The sequence below is a fragment of the Rhynchophorus ferrugineus genome, unplaced genomic scaffold, assembly GCF_030347505.1.
Source record: "Rhynchophorus ferrugineus isolate W39M unplaced genomic scaffold, kcgeb_rfMv2 rfM11, whole genome shotgun sequence".
Taxonomy (NCBI): Eukaryota; Metazoa; Arthropoda; class Insecta; order Coleoptera; family Curculionidae; genus Rhynchophorus; species Rhynchophorus ferrugineus.
Window position 1 is genome coordinate 17,659,825 of NW_027472590.1, and position 15,176 is coordinate 17,675,000.

The 15,176-nt window shown below is 31.7% G+C and overlaps 1 protein-coding gene and 1 long non-coding RNA gene across 3 annotated transcripts in view; one reads left to right on the top strand and one right to left on the bottom strand.

Annotated features, from left to right (window-relative positions):
• The window catches only part of LOC143204552 (uncharacterized), a 237,693-nt gene that overhangs the window by 66,384 nt on the left and 156,133 nt on the right, over positions 1–15,176 (bottom strand). The window lies entirely within an intron of this gene.
• Positions 11,256–11,691, top strand: LOC143204554 (uncharacterized). The gene is made up of 3 exons (XR_013007631.1): positions 11,256–11,304; positions 11,407–11,497; positions 11,556–11,691. It is a non-coding gene; the product is annotated as an uncharacterized LOC143204554 (long non-coding RNA).

Here is a 15,176-nt window from a genome sequence, read left to right on the forward strand (position 1 = left end):
TCGCATTTTATGTCTCACAGAGATAAGACATGAAAAAATCTAAACTTTTGTTATTATTTCCAAACTCAAAATTATTTCTTAACATACCCTCTCTACTCATTCATTTTCATATCTAAATTTAAAACTTTACATGATTTTGTATTGTATTCTACAATTTTTTTCTGTTCTTTTTATGCCCCCTGCATTATTGTTATTACCTTTTTACTCATTATCATTAATATTCTTCAAAATTTGCCCTTAATATTCTATAATTTGACTTTTTTCAAAGACATCTGTGTAACATTGCATTTCCTCTATTTGGTTTGGGTTGGGAATCTACAGGAAATGGGATCTGACAGGAGAAATATTATCAGCCAATGGAACAAGGATGAGCAAGTGATAAAATAATAACAGCAATTGAAGGAATATGTAAACCAAACATAAGTGCTCTAAGTATAGACAATAAGAAATCACCTTTGGAATTCAATGAGAACGAAGATATAAGAACGATTTATATAAAACAGAAATACCGGAATGAGCTTGTGTTCGTGAACTGATAATAATTGATGGTTTAGCTTATGTAACTTCAGCTTAAGAAAGCTAACCCAAGCATATGGAACACGGTACTAAGCGAATATGGAATGGAACCCTATCATAACAAAATGTAAGTTATGGTTATGACGGTGGAAATTAATTCTCATATAAGAAAAACCATGAATTTATACTTCACAGTGATTAGTAAATTTATTAATAAGAAAGAGAATATTGGGTAGAAGCAATGAACAATAGGCCAAATTTGTTCATAGAACATGAGATGAAACCCATCAAATTTAATACACATATACTATTTAGAGTTGCAAAAGGAATTATAGATAATTTATTAATATTTTTTATAAATCACAAAACATAAATCCTTCTTAATAGATATGTATACGTCGCATTTTAACAAAATTTGTTTTAAATTATTGCAAATAACAACAATTATTTTTCTAGAATCATTAGTATTTGCTTGGATCTGTCATTTTGTTAATCTATTTTAAACAGATTATACATTTGGCAATTGTTGGAGAGCAAATGATGGTACACTCTCAAAAATACTGTAATATATATTAAGTAACACGCAGAAATGCAATGTTATTTTCATTTAGTTGGAGATATTTTAGGACAGATCATGGACCTGACATCAAATAATTATGTTCAGCCTTTTTAATTTTGTAATGCAAACTATTTACCATAGGAATTACTTTACACATATTAATAAAGCATAATTTTTAATCTGATATTATCATATACTCCTAGAACTACAAATTATACTGGTCATAAATTACAAAATAACCTGTCATTTTGATCATTTTTTTGTATATTTGTGTGTTATTTACGGTTGCTGTAGCTAATAGAAACTAATGAGAACCAAATGATACAGACAAACGGAAACATTGATGAGTTAACAATTTCCGCTGCAATTTAGAATATTTTATCATAAATTGTTGGTAACTATTAATTTGGTAGGTTAAAAAAGGTTTTTAAAAAGTGCACGAAATGTTCAATATCATATCTATCAAAGATATTATTATGAACCAATCATTTCATAACAAAAACAGGTACATACTACAGTTTTCAATAAGTTAACGGAATGGAAATGAATTACTATTTTTAATGTATTGCTGTCATAATTGTAGTACTAACATACCTCGTAACTGCACTGTAACATAATGTATCGAAAGTTTAGCATCAGATATATATATAGCTGGGTTAAGTTCTAGTCAGAATTTAATTAAAAATATTGTTTATTGCACCTAGTAGGCCGCCTTGAGCTTCTATATTTCGGCTAATTCTTTATTTTTATGATGGTGGATTAGCAATCATGTTATTCTTTGCATGGCCATTTTAAACGAACTAATCTACTTGCAAAGGCGCAGTGGTTAAGGCTACCGTTGCAATAGTGGCGGGTTAGAATCCTGTTGGGGCAAGTGTCATTATAGGCAACAATGAAAAATTTGACAAGAAATAACCATATCAGTCACGCCAGTAACCCGGGTAAGGTCGGATGACTTCTGGGATGATTTCTAAGTTGGTCATTGACCAGGCGGTAGACCTAATACCGAGGACCGTGGTTCGGGGCCCATATTAAACAGTAGATCCAGTCCAGATAAACCCTCGTTGATAAAAAGGAGACTTTAAAATTCATAAATAAAAATCCACTTGCAAACCACCGTTTTTTTGGAGATGCAAATGATTCTGTAAAAAAATCAATTCTATCAATCATTTACTACATGAAACGTTACAAAAATGTATTGAACAATAAAAAAGCTACAACAATCTACCTAAATTTATTAAAAAAGCAAAAACCCTTTGCTATGATCGTCAATACCTTATTTGACTACCCAATAGTAATAATGAATCTCTTCGTAGTGTGAGATGTGAGATGATGGCCTTATTATCATAGCACAATTGATGGCATACATTTGACAATAGAAATAAATAAGATTTAAAAGACCGGTATCTTTTTTAATCAAGCCGTTCTCCTGACATTTCCGACTATTTTAATTTTTTTTTTTGATTTCTTTGGTAACAGGGCTATACTATGTCGAAAGAACCAGGTTGGTGTGGCAGCGATCCAGCAGATCGATTCCTTAGCACTTCGAACAATAGTCTTTTTTGCAACAATATGTCATTGAATTTATTCCATACATGTTGGCAGGCTTTCGCAGTAACAGCTTCATTCAATTTCAGTAGCTCATAATCACTACACTTTGCTGAAACCGACGATATGGACATTCTTTATGAGTTTACGGCTAGGATTTTCCACTTCCACCGTCCTGGTCCCAATTTCCACCGTCCAAGTTGAATTGGGATTTCGTTCAATAAGTCTTACAATTCATTGTTTTTGAATTATTTAAGTCCTCCAGGCCGGCCTTTGTCATTGATATCAAAATAACAAACTTCAAATCGTTGAAACCAAAACCAACAATAGGGATGTGACGGAACAACGCCTCCACGAGTTTCTGAACGTGTCTGATAGTCTTGGGGAGTGGATATACTCAACTACGATAAGAAAAGTAAACTTGAAATATATAATTTTCAGCGATCTACGATTAGCGTCTGTGTATACTGAATAATTCAATAATGCTAAATGAAAAACGGTTGTTTGAAGTAAAAAAATGTAAAAATGTCAAATGTAGATGTAGCACAACCCGTCGATAAGGTTTCTTCGATAAGGATAAAGAAATCTTCATCCAGATTTATAAAAATGATACGTTTATTGTGAAAGAAATCTGTTTTATTTCAAATAATGCTGATCGTTGAAATGTAATATGAAGTACTGTTTAGATAAGGTATATACTCATTCAGATTAAATATCTGAACAGTTTTAGCGGTTTAAGCCAATAAATTTAAGCTAATAGGTAAATAAAAAAGAATTTTCTGTGGCCTATTGTGACTTCATGATAAAAAATGATTTACAATCATTATCAAAAAATCAGGGGTTAGTACATGGTACCAAACAGAAATATTCATGACCATAAACTCTTGCTGGGTATATGATGGAATCGGTGTCTTACCAACTACTATAACCGAATGAATATGTTGCTGCAGATAACATATATACCACCATGAGTTGAAATTGAACGTCGTACTGTCAAATAATTTTTAAAACAGTTACATCATAAAATCATAAGAATTTTCTGCATATTATCGTAGCCACCATCACTTAAACTATCAGAATATAAATCAAGATACTTTGGTGTGATCTGCAGTACTGGATGTGAATACAAATGTATATTAAGTCAGAAGAATGTTTTATCTTTTTAGGCTATCCAGGAATTGAGACAATTTTTGGCACCTTTATATAATATGAAGTACTGTTTAGATAGGCTATATACTCATTCAGATTGAATACCTAATAAATCCATAAAAACATGTAACCACTACAAACATCTACATGTCGTCGTGTGGCAAAATCGATTTATGCCCTCAATTCAGAGCCTTGGTGCTTTTCTAGATTTTATATAGACTTATAAAATCGATCAATGTACTTCGATAAAAAATCCCGATATATAACGTTAGAAGAGAAAAATTAAAAAAGAAAAAAATATATAAGCAATTATCAAATTGCTAATAATTTTACTGGAACCTTCAGATAAGTTCTGCAAATATTATTAAACCGCAACAAAAAATGCTTTTAATAACGGACATTTTCCTACGTTCATAGTTGGTGCGGTAGCAGGAAGTTTTCTATGGTTTTTGGTTATCTAAAATTAGACTATCAAGGATAGTGGAATTTTCTATGATAAACTTGTGATAGTGCCAGCTATTTTAATATAATTAATGCAAAAGTTGGACATTATTCGTTGCTAAATAAAATATTGTTTTATTTAATCATTGGTTTGAAGCCAGACTATTTTCAGATTTAGGTCACAGTTGATCTGGATTAAAAGGCAACCTATTGTTTATTAAGGATCCTAATAACGAAATAAAAGCTTAGCGCTGACCCAGGGTCAATATAAAGCGGTTTGTATTATATATCATTGACAGGTATTCCCTACCCGCCCTCATTGGTTTATATGTGTAATTTGGTACATACTATATGCTTCAGTCCACCTATAAGAGACGTAAGAGGAAACTAGGTACGCAATAATCAACAAGAATAAACTTATATACTGAATACTTGGAAATGTAGTTTTATCATTCCACCAAAATCACTAAATGAATTAAATTCTTATCGACCACTTTCACTACTGTCAGTAATATCGGAAGTATTTAAAAAAACTCTTGTTAAAAAGATTTAAACCGATCCTAGATCAAAAAAATCTAACATCTGCATATCAGTTGGGTTTTATAAGCAAACAGTTAATTATAGAAGAAGACTACGAATTGAAAAAGTCTGTTCAGCTATATTGTTGGACACAGCGCAAGCTTTCAATAAAGTATGGCATAATTCAACTTTCTATATCTCGGCCAGAGTATTTAATTCTAAACAAGCAGAACGAACAGTTACTCATCAATGAAAGAATCAAAATTATAGATGTAATCAAAGGCAGTGTTTTGTTTCTTATTGGGTTGGCGATAAGAGCGAGGAAGCTACCAGAAAACTAAAATACAATACAGAAGAAATCAGTGCATATTGAACTCATTTACAACCAAACCGTTCATATACCTATAAATAGGAATAATTACTATTCTCCCATGAAGTAAGAATATCTTGGGATGAATCTAGACGCAAAACTTCATTGGAAGGAGCATATCAAAAAAAAAGAACACGAATTGAAATACAAAAAATATATACTGATTATTTGGAAAGGAAGAAAATCGAAAGTATCCCTCCCTATATGTTATTATAAGCAGTTGTTGTACAGAAAAAACTAAAAATTATATGGAGATATGAAATTGACCTATGAAGATGTTCTGCCGGAAGTAATATGAATAAAGTCTGAAGAACTATTGTGGATACACCCAGATACTATAGAAATAATTACATGATTGTCATGTTAACACTGAAGTACTGCAACCCTTGAATAACACTGAACTAGGACGCAGGCTCAAGAGAAATAAACCAAGTGATTTTAGTTATGTAGTGAAGTGTACTAGATGGTAAAACCTTGAGAAGTTCTACCAACTTCTATTTTATTTGAAACTAAGTAAAGGAAATCTCAGATAAGTACCTAATTTTAAGTTATTGTAGAGACAAATCAAAAGTCACACAATAGTGAACAACGATTACTCATAATATATTAATAAATTAAAAGTTAGGGAACTGATGATATTGATATTGATACAAAGAACAGCCGAGAGAATCTGGAAACGTTCGAAGAGAATGAATTACAAAACTTGTTGGGCGAAAACTCAGCCAAAAATTCCCAGGCAGCATGATAGTTAATGAGTCAACAATTTCAAAACGGTCACATGTAGTGGGAACGATCTAAGAAGAGCACAAATCAGTGGAATTGACTGACTGAAAATACTATTTCGAACAGCTTTAACGCGCAATGAATCACAGTTTCATTGCCTAATAGGCAAAGAAAAAAGGAGTTTTCTGTGGCGTATTGTGACTGACGATGAAAAATGGATTTACTATGATTATCAAAAATTCTGGGGTTAGTACTTGCTGGGCATACGATGGAATCAGTGTCTTACCAGCTACTATAACAGATGTTACTGCAAATATCTACCACCATGAGTTGGACAAATTGAATATCGTACAGACAAATAATTTTTAAAACAGTTACATCATAAGATCATAAAAAAATTCTGCTTGTTATCATAGCCACCATCACTTAAACCATCAGAATATAAATCAAGATACTTTGGTGTGGTCTGCAGTACTGGATGTGAATACAAATGCATACTAAATACTTACTTAAACGGTAGCATCACTCTGTACTAGAAGGTAGTCAGAGTAGAAATTTTGTAATGTCTTTAATTAATGATCAGTAAGTTATTTTCTCATAGAGCACTTTTCAACTGCCGTACTATATGGGAGTTGTTTCTTATAGTATGGAATTTCAGATGTAAATAATGGATTTATCAGTATCAATTATTTATGCTTTAAAATTGGGTATGATTTTTAGAGCCTTTTCTATTATGATTGCATTATGATTAATATATTTTGTACACAGCATACAAAACAAGAAACATGGAAGTCAAGTCTAGAGTACCTATATCCACCACATTGACGTAAGGAATATATAGATTTTTAAAGTAGATTTATTACATAATTGTTGTAGTGAAGAAGTCGGTAAGGAAGCAGCAATTAGTTCCTATAATAAGGCTGAACAATCCTTGGATTTTCTAATGTAAAGTCCCATGCAGATTTTGTAGCTTATTATCTTGTTTTAGTTTACTTTTTTCCTACTAACCTTGAAAAAATCGACATAAGATTGAAATAGACAAATCCTTGATAAACATTAATGTTTGATGGAGAATCGCCGCTAAAACTAAAATTAAATCCTTCGCTCGATTTAGATCTCGATATTTTCATATTGCTATAGCATGTATTATATGGTATTTCGAAGTATGTTGCTTTAAACAACACAAAAAAAATTCGTCAATAATTTTTAATAATGATATAATATCATCGGAATCCTTGAATACTGATTAATTAGATTAGTTTTCCCCAGAATATAATTAATTGTTCTTGATATAACATAGAATATATACAAATTAGCTTTATATGTCTTCAAAGGATATTATTTGTTATAATTGTTTCTTGGTGACACTGATTTCAGTTTATATGTTTCTTTCTAATTTTTACACAAAATGTATTATTTCTTAATATGTCTTGTGCTTCAATTGTTTTGTTCTTTGAAAAAAGTGAGGTTGAAGTGTTTTGAATCACACAACATTATAGTGAGAATTCTCCAAGTGTTTGAACTGGCTGAGCTTTGGAGTGTTTGTTTCGCTACATGGATACCTCTACAGATATCTGTAAACGTATGGACTATCAAAAGCGATACATAAAGGAAACTCTATAACAGGTTAATTAAAAAGTCTCCGGCCTACCATAGTAAAACATACTTTTTTGGCAAAATTATTTTTTTTATTCAACATGAATTCATTCAGGGGTGAGACACTCATTATACAGACCCTCCAACTTCTCGATACCATTCTTGTAGTACCATTTGTTCCTTGCTTCAAAATAGACCTCAGTTTCGGCGATCACCTCTTCACTCGACGAAAATTTTTCCCAAAAAGCATACTTTTGAAATCTGAGAATAGGAAATAGACGCGGGGGTCAGATCTGGAGAAAACGGTGGATGAGGAAGCAATTCGAAGCCCAATTCATGGATTTTTGCCATCGTTTTCACTGACTTATAAGACGGTGCATTGTCTTGAAGAAGCAGCACTTTCTTTTTCTTCAAATGCGGCCATTTTTCGGTGATTTCGTCCTTCAAACTATCCAATAAATAACGATATGTAATAGTCGCTGTTGATGGTCCTTCCTTTATCAGGGTAGTCAAAATACAGACGCCATAACCTTGCCAGCCAAATGCTGCGTTTTCCCATGCTTTGGATCGGGTTCATCGTATGCAGTCCACACGGATGACTGTTGATTGGACTCCAGGGTGAAATGATGGAGCCATGTTTCATCCATTGTCACATATCGATATAAAAACTCGGATTCATTACGCTTGATTATCTTCGAACACTGCTCCAAATCATTAACTCGTCGTTGTTTTTAGACAAAATTGAGCTTGAGCGGCATCCACTTTACACAGAGCTTTCTCATACCCAAATATTCGTGAATAATATAATATACACGTTCTGTTAATATCTTTGCGTATCCGCTATTTCATTCAGTTTCATTTTACTGTCATTCAAAATCATATTGTGGATTTATTAAACGCTTTCGTCGGTAACAACCTCCTTTGGGAGTCCACTCCGTTCACCGTCTTCGGTGCTCATTTCACCACGTCTAAACTTAGCCTACCAATCCTTGATAGTTGATTTTCCTAGGGCAGTATCCGCAAACTCGGTATCAAGCCAAGTTTTTGCTTCAACTGTTTTTTGTCTCTACAAAAAGCAATGTTTTATCAATTCGCTAAATTCCTTTTTACCCATTTTTTTCTCAATAACAAAATCAAATAAACAAAAATCAAAAACAAATAAAATTTGCTTCACTCAAAATGCTATAATTCACAAACTAATAATCCGACAGCTGTCAAATTTATACACGCATCTTTTGAGGATTAGGGCTAACTAAAAAAATTTAATTCTAGTAGCGCCATCTATGTGTCAGGTCGGGGACTTTTCAATTAATAAGAAACAAAGTCATTCGTTTAAGATCCGATAATCAGTACAGAGTTGAGGAATAAAACTGAAGATACAACTAGTTGATGATGATGATGATGCTCCAAGTGATACATTCTGTAGAGTACGGTTTGGGTGTTTCAATAATAGTGATTTAATAACTTATGAAAAACTTGAGGCGTTACTCGATGAAGACTCAGGACAAATACAAGATAAACTATGCAGAATCTAGTTAGATTTATATATATATATATGCATACGAAAAATTACAAGAAAAATAATTGGGCCTTATGGCAAACCCTTATGAAACAAAGAAGATTGCGAAAACCTACTTTAAATGCAAAAAGAAAGGACTTTTACATCAGATCGATGCTAAAGACTAAACCAATCAAGCATCATAAAACAGACGAGTTTTGTTGTCATCGAGCCCAATGGCACATGCCAAAACCAAAACAATCTTCTGGTATTCAAAATTCAAAACAGGATGTAATACAAAACTTTATTCAGTCATCATATGGGCAGTTTGTTATGAGTGTACATACCACGAAAGTTGTAAAAAAATATTTGAAACGCAAAAATGGGATATTTTATTGCACACGTTGCCCCTTCCGATTACTGGTTCCAAATTTGATTACAAAACTATCAGAGAGATGTTAATAAGTAATAATCAGCAATCAACTTGGGTACTTTGGTTAATCTGTTCATTGAAATTGATATATTTTTGGCTAGAAACAAACCAACGGAAGTAAACTTTATTTTGTTATATTTTACACCCTCCATTTTACCAACTGAGGATTATGGATAACTGGACTGAGCCTACAATTTAACTTGCCTTTTGGATAATCACAATTATAAACAATTACAACCATACAATAACAATCATGTCCCAGCAGGATTTGAACCCGCGACTAAGGAGGAGAACTGTCCTATCCTATCGCACTATAGACGGGTGCTGAAGTAAAATGTATTATCAACAATATAGACATAACTCATATTAGATAATTACATATTTATCTAATGATATTTCTCAATACTAAATAATATAAATCAATAACTTATTCCGTATATTTCCTAAATATTAAGCGCAATAAAATGACGCCTTTTGATTGCTTCCGTTAATCTGTTGACCCAGTTTTTAAAAATATAAAATCGAAGTCTAACGACAATTACATAACACTAAAAGAGAACTGTATCATTAAAAACAAAATCTGGCCATTCGATTGTCATTTTAGCATTTCTATAAGCGATAGAAAAACCTCCGTTATGCCTGGATAACCTGATTTTGCACGAAAACAAGAACAAATCTGTTTTGATACGAAACTAAATCGAATGCACATCAAAATACTCCGCTTTAGAAAAGATATATTCATGAAATTCGCGGTCCAACATTAGAATTTGTTTACAAACCGGTCGGCTAAAAATAGTTGGTTTGTTGCCAAAAATCGAAGCTGTGAATCGTCCGGCATTTTCGCTACTTTATTACACGAGTATATTAAGAATAGCTCGTGCCTATCGTATTTTTTTCTCTCATCTGGTTATTAGCATTACGATTTACTATCAAAACTAAGTGTTGTTGTACGGCTTATTCATTGGGTTTCATTGAAGCGCTAAAATAAATGGTGTTAGTTAATAGAAGGACATACGTTATTTATTTCCTTAATCTAATTAACTCGAATAATATTTCACTCATGTTAATTTTTTAAAATGTGTACACTAGAATATGTCTGGGTATAACTGCATTGAATAATAAATACAATACATGCCATTTCCTGTTAATATATGTATCCATTACATTGTAACAATCTAGGAGGATTTAGTATCTAGTCTAATAAAGTTTATATGTTAACTTAGCTATTGTCACTCTTAAAATAATCTCAGTTGCAATACTTCGATGTTAACACGAGAATTAAGTCTTTCCTCGTGTATCCTTTCAATTATTTATTGATTTACTGGATGACAGTTGGTATCTATGGTCTATCCAAAGTTTTTTGTCCATACATCATCAAGATGTTTAATGTATTGCCTGCCACAATTTGTAAATTCGTTTTATAAGCAGACAATATTCTCCTCTCAATTTTTTCTAGTTAAAAAGAGAAACAATGCTGTCTGATAAGTTCGAACGTGTAACAGAACTAGCCTGCCAAAGTCGTCCAGTTGTCGAAGGTATACAAAATTCTTCAAAACCACTGTAGCGACCTTGAGGCATGTCGAATTTTACATCGTGGAATAACGGTCTACAAAATACCCAGAAATATAATCCCAGATGTTCAACACGGGCGGGGTGCCAGCAGTGCCAACTAGAACCCGATAACGAATAGCTGGCAACCCCGAGACGTTTATCTGGGATGTTATTGAAGGGTATTTCGATTCATTCAGTGCTCAACCATCGTTTGGTTTAGAAGTGCCACCCTCAACTGCCCAAGACTCGTCTCCAGGTAACACCACTGCTATCCGTTTTATCTAATTGTATTTTTCACATTTTTTGTATAGCCAATAAATAAGGGTCACATAATGTAAACACCACTGTTTCATTTCGTTTTACCTCCATTCACCGAGCCACATCATTTACCCTAAACCACGGTAAGAGGAGGTTATAAAACAGCAAACGTTATTTTAATACTTTGCTTGTTTTGATAATTTTCAAATTGCTGCTCATTATTACTCTGATTGAAAATGCTAAAGCCAAACAGAACAGATTGTATCTCTAATCAGTTACTTTGTACAGGACCAAGAAAATGAAGGCGCCCTTTTATCATTAAAAATCGTTAGGCGGGTAAGCATTTTTACTGTTAACTATTATTTTGTGAGATTTTTAGTGAAAATATTTTTAGCATGTTGCAGCTGCACTGAATATTAATATGGACACAGTCACTGAGATATCTTAAAAAATAAAAAAAAACTTTAATTCATCGAAAAAAAACTGTCCTCATAAGATCAGCTTGATATTAGTTTTATCAGAGATTAAACATATGACATGTATAAAAACAGTAAACGTTGGAATACCAATTGTGAACTAATGTTAGATGTATTGAAATATAACGGCTTAGCTATTCACTTGAATGAAACTTTAAGAATATGATATGATTCAATGCTGCTGAGACAGGGCGATGAGAGTGGAAACAAGTAAAAGTGAGTATATAATTAATATATGATAACTGTAGGGAATTTTATTATAAAGTGTAAAAGATTTATATGCACAGATATGCTTGTAATTGATTAGAATATACAGAGCATTCGGTTAAAATGTATCAGGAGAGAAAGAGTAGTAACGCTTTGCAGATGTGGTAAATGCATTAAGGAGAATGCAGTGATTAAATCTAGTTTTATCAACAAATATGTATACAGGTATTAACAAAACAAATCAAAGAGAAATACGTTGATATCAAAATGTCTATACAAGGAAACACTGTACCGAAGAACTAAGCATAAAAGGTAGATATGCTCTCTAATGAAAGTAATATATACAACTTGGATATACAATTGTTAATTAAGTGGATTAAGCCTACAGGGGATACAACCACAAACGCTCGTAGAACTCTAACTCATAGGTGGTATGAAAAAGAGTTCAATGTAAATATCATTCAAACGCAACAAAAATATATGCATTAGATTTACTATAATGTTAAAATAAATTATATTTCATAACAGTATTTTTGTTCAATTATTTTATTTAGATTAGAATTTTGTTGTATGTCAGAGCCAAACTGAACTAAAACTCAGAGTTGACAACATTGCGATGTTTTGACGTCCCAAATATAGATGACGTATGTACAAAATAACCCTATATAAATATTCCTATGGAGCGCCCTTTGGCGATTAAGGCGGCCAAAACTTGGTTGTAACTTTATATATTTTATAAATATATGTAAGATCAAATTGTATGTGTCTTTATTTCAAGGCTTTGACGGAATAATGTGAATCAGTGAATCACAGTCATACATACGTATACATATACAGCCAGATATCAGGGACGATTTACTTCTTCTAAGGACTAACAGCGGCTAATTGGTTAAAATAACTTTATTTTTAACATAATCTCGAATAGCAGAAGAGAGGATAGTTGGAACTCTACATAAAAATTTGTACTTTATTCTTGACTGTAATATGTCCTATATATTTTTTTCCTTGAAAGGGGAACACACATCTTATCCTACATCTTAGCAGTTTATTATTGTGTCATATCTTATCATTATAGCGTATCATTTATTCTAAAATCATATGGTTTTATAATGCGAACTATATCGTGAAGAATGCTTGAAGCCTCAGCGTGCGCGCGTAAGTTACTATGATGAGATATTACTCAAAGACCAAATAAACAAAGTTAGTTAAATGAACAACAATCGATATTGAAACTAAAGTAAAGATAAATCATAGGATAACTTTAAAATGAATGACTCATTGCTGGAAATGTTGTTCTTATTTGTGGTATAAATTTATTCGGATCTCTGTTTTACTTCACTTACAATCAATCGTTTTACTTACAATCATCACTATTTCTTGAAAACAAACCCGAAATATAAATATATAACAAAATATATAAAATTAAAAATATCCTCATTTAATATCCAATAAAGATTTCAAAGTTTGACAAATGCCATGGCCTAAACTAGCATATCAAATGAAAAACTGGATATATTGCCAAGGATATGTTTGCCAAACTGGTTTGGATCATAACAAATCTGATACATTAAGTGGGTAAAAATAATCATTTATACACAAATGTTTATCAACAGACGATATAGAATGTGATTGGGGAAAAGCCTTCTTTTATTAGAAATGAATAATGAATTATTTCAATTTTATTGTTTTAAAATATTATCCATAGCTAGCTACCATAGACTCCTTGAAAATGTGGAAATAGGTTTTGAATTCAGTGAATACAGCAAAATCAGCTACCTGTCACTATTCAATGGAAAAGACCATTCCGATCTTGCCCTTGAAGCGCCAGTTAGAACGTGATGCAGATTTCATCGTCTTTCATACGGAATAGAATTTTATTGTTTTTGTTCCATACCTATGACCTTTAAACAGTATACATTAAAAATCATCGTGGTCTGGAGATTCGGCTACTTACGGAACTGTTCGTAAATTTGTCGGCGCAATCTACTCGCCGCAAGCCGAATTGATAAAAGTCGATGTTGCCAAATTTACAGCTAGGCTATTTGCTTTGGATGCATTTTATTTTAGAAAAAAAATTTAACAAGATGTAACCGAAATTAACATTTATATTTTGTTTTGAAACAAAAAATAATATTAGAGTAGATACGTTTTTTTTATTTAATACAATATATAGTTCTTGCCTTTAGATTTGCCAAGCATTCCTTAAAAGAAATGGCGATGTACGGTATTGCTCTGATTAACTGTTGGGCATGTATTTGTTTAACTATTATTAATGTTTGATATGGCTTTTTATAACGTTATATTTTGACGTTTCTTTTTTACTTGAAAAGAAGGCCTTTTATTTTAACATTTTAGCATTCTAATAGGAATACAAAAATGGAGAGTCGAAGGTAAGATTAGTTTCAGTTGCTACAAATAGGATAAATTAATTAACACAACACACTGCACAACTACACAACTAATCCCGATGACAAAAAGGATCATCTGCCTTCTCTGTGTCCTCAACTTAATCATTTTAGTATCCATACATACTGAATTTCGGCAGCATTTTTGTCGGATCAATAATAGAGATATTATACAATCTAATCTTTATTTTAAGAATTTGTAAGGGTTTGACAATTGGAAGCCATATAAAGAAATGGAAGATAAAGAAAAAAATATTGCTTAAAGAATTTGTCAGGGAACAAAAAGTCAAAAAGCTTAATGTACAAACTATATAAGGAGTAATTGTCAAGGTAATAATTTCCAAAAAAGTATCGACGTGATTATCTTACGAATGAATTTTAGGTAGACTACGATAAGGAAAGAAGAGTTATAGGCAAAACATTAATTTGAGTGTTTATATAAGTATATATATATATATATATATATATATATATATATATATATATATATATATATATATATATATATATATAGTATTATATTTGCTACAGATGTATGATTGGTCGATAACGAAGAGTAACCTGCCAAAATATTAAAGAAGAGAAAGGCAGATCTAATAAGAAATAAAAGAAAATACTTGAAACAAAAAATACTATATACTAAAAAAAAACACAAAATATGAACATCAGTATTGATTTCATTAAATATGGTGGTGGTTTTTTAGTGGGTAAGCCCTTTTTCCATTAAATATATTAACTTTGCCGCTATTTTGAAATGTTCTATTGCAACTTTTATTGTATTGTAATTAATTAGTAAATAAGTGAGTTGTTATAAAATTTTATTTATATATAATAGATTTCTATTATTCAAATATGTGGTAATTTAGTAAATGTTTATGGCATAGTTAAGGTTCGTTGTTTTATATCCTTTAAATTATAATTAAAAAT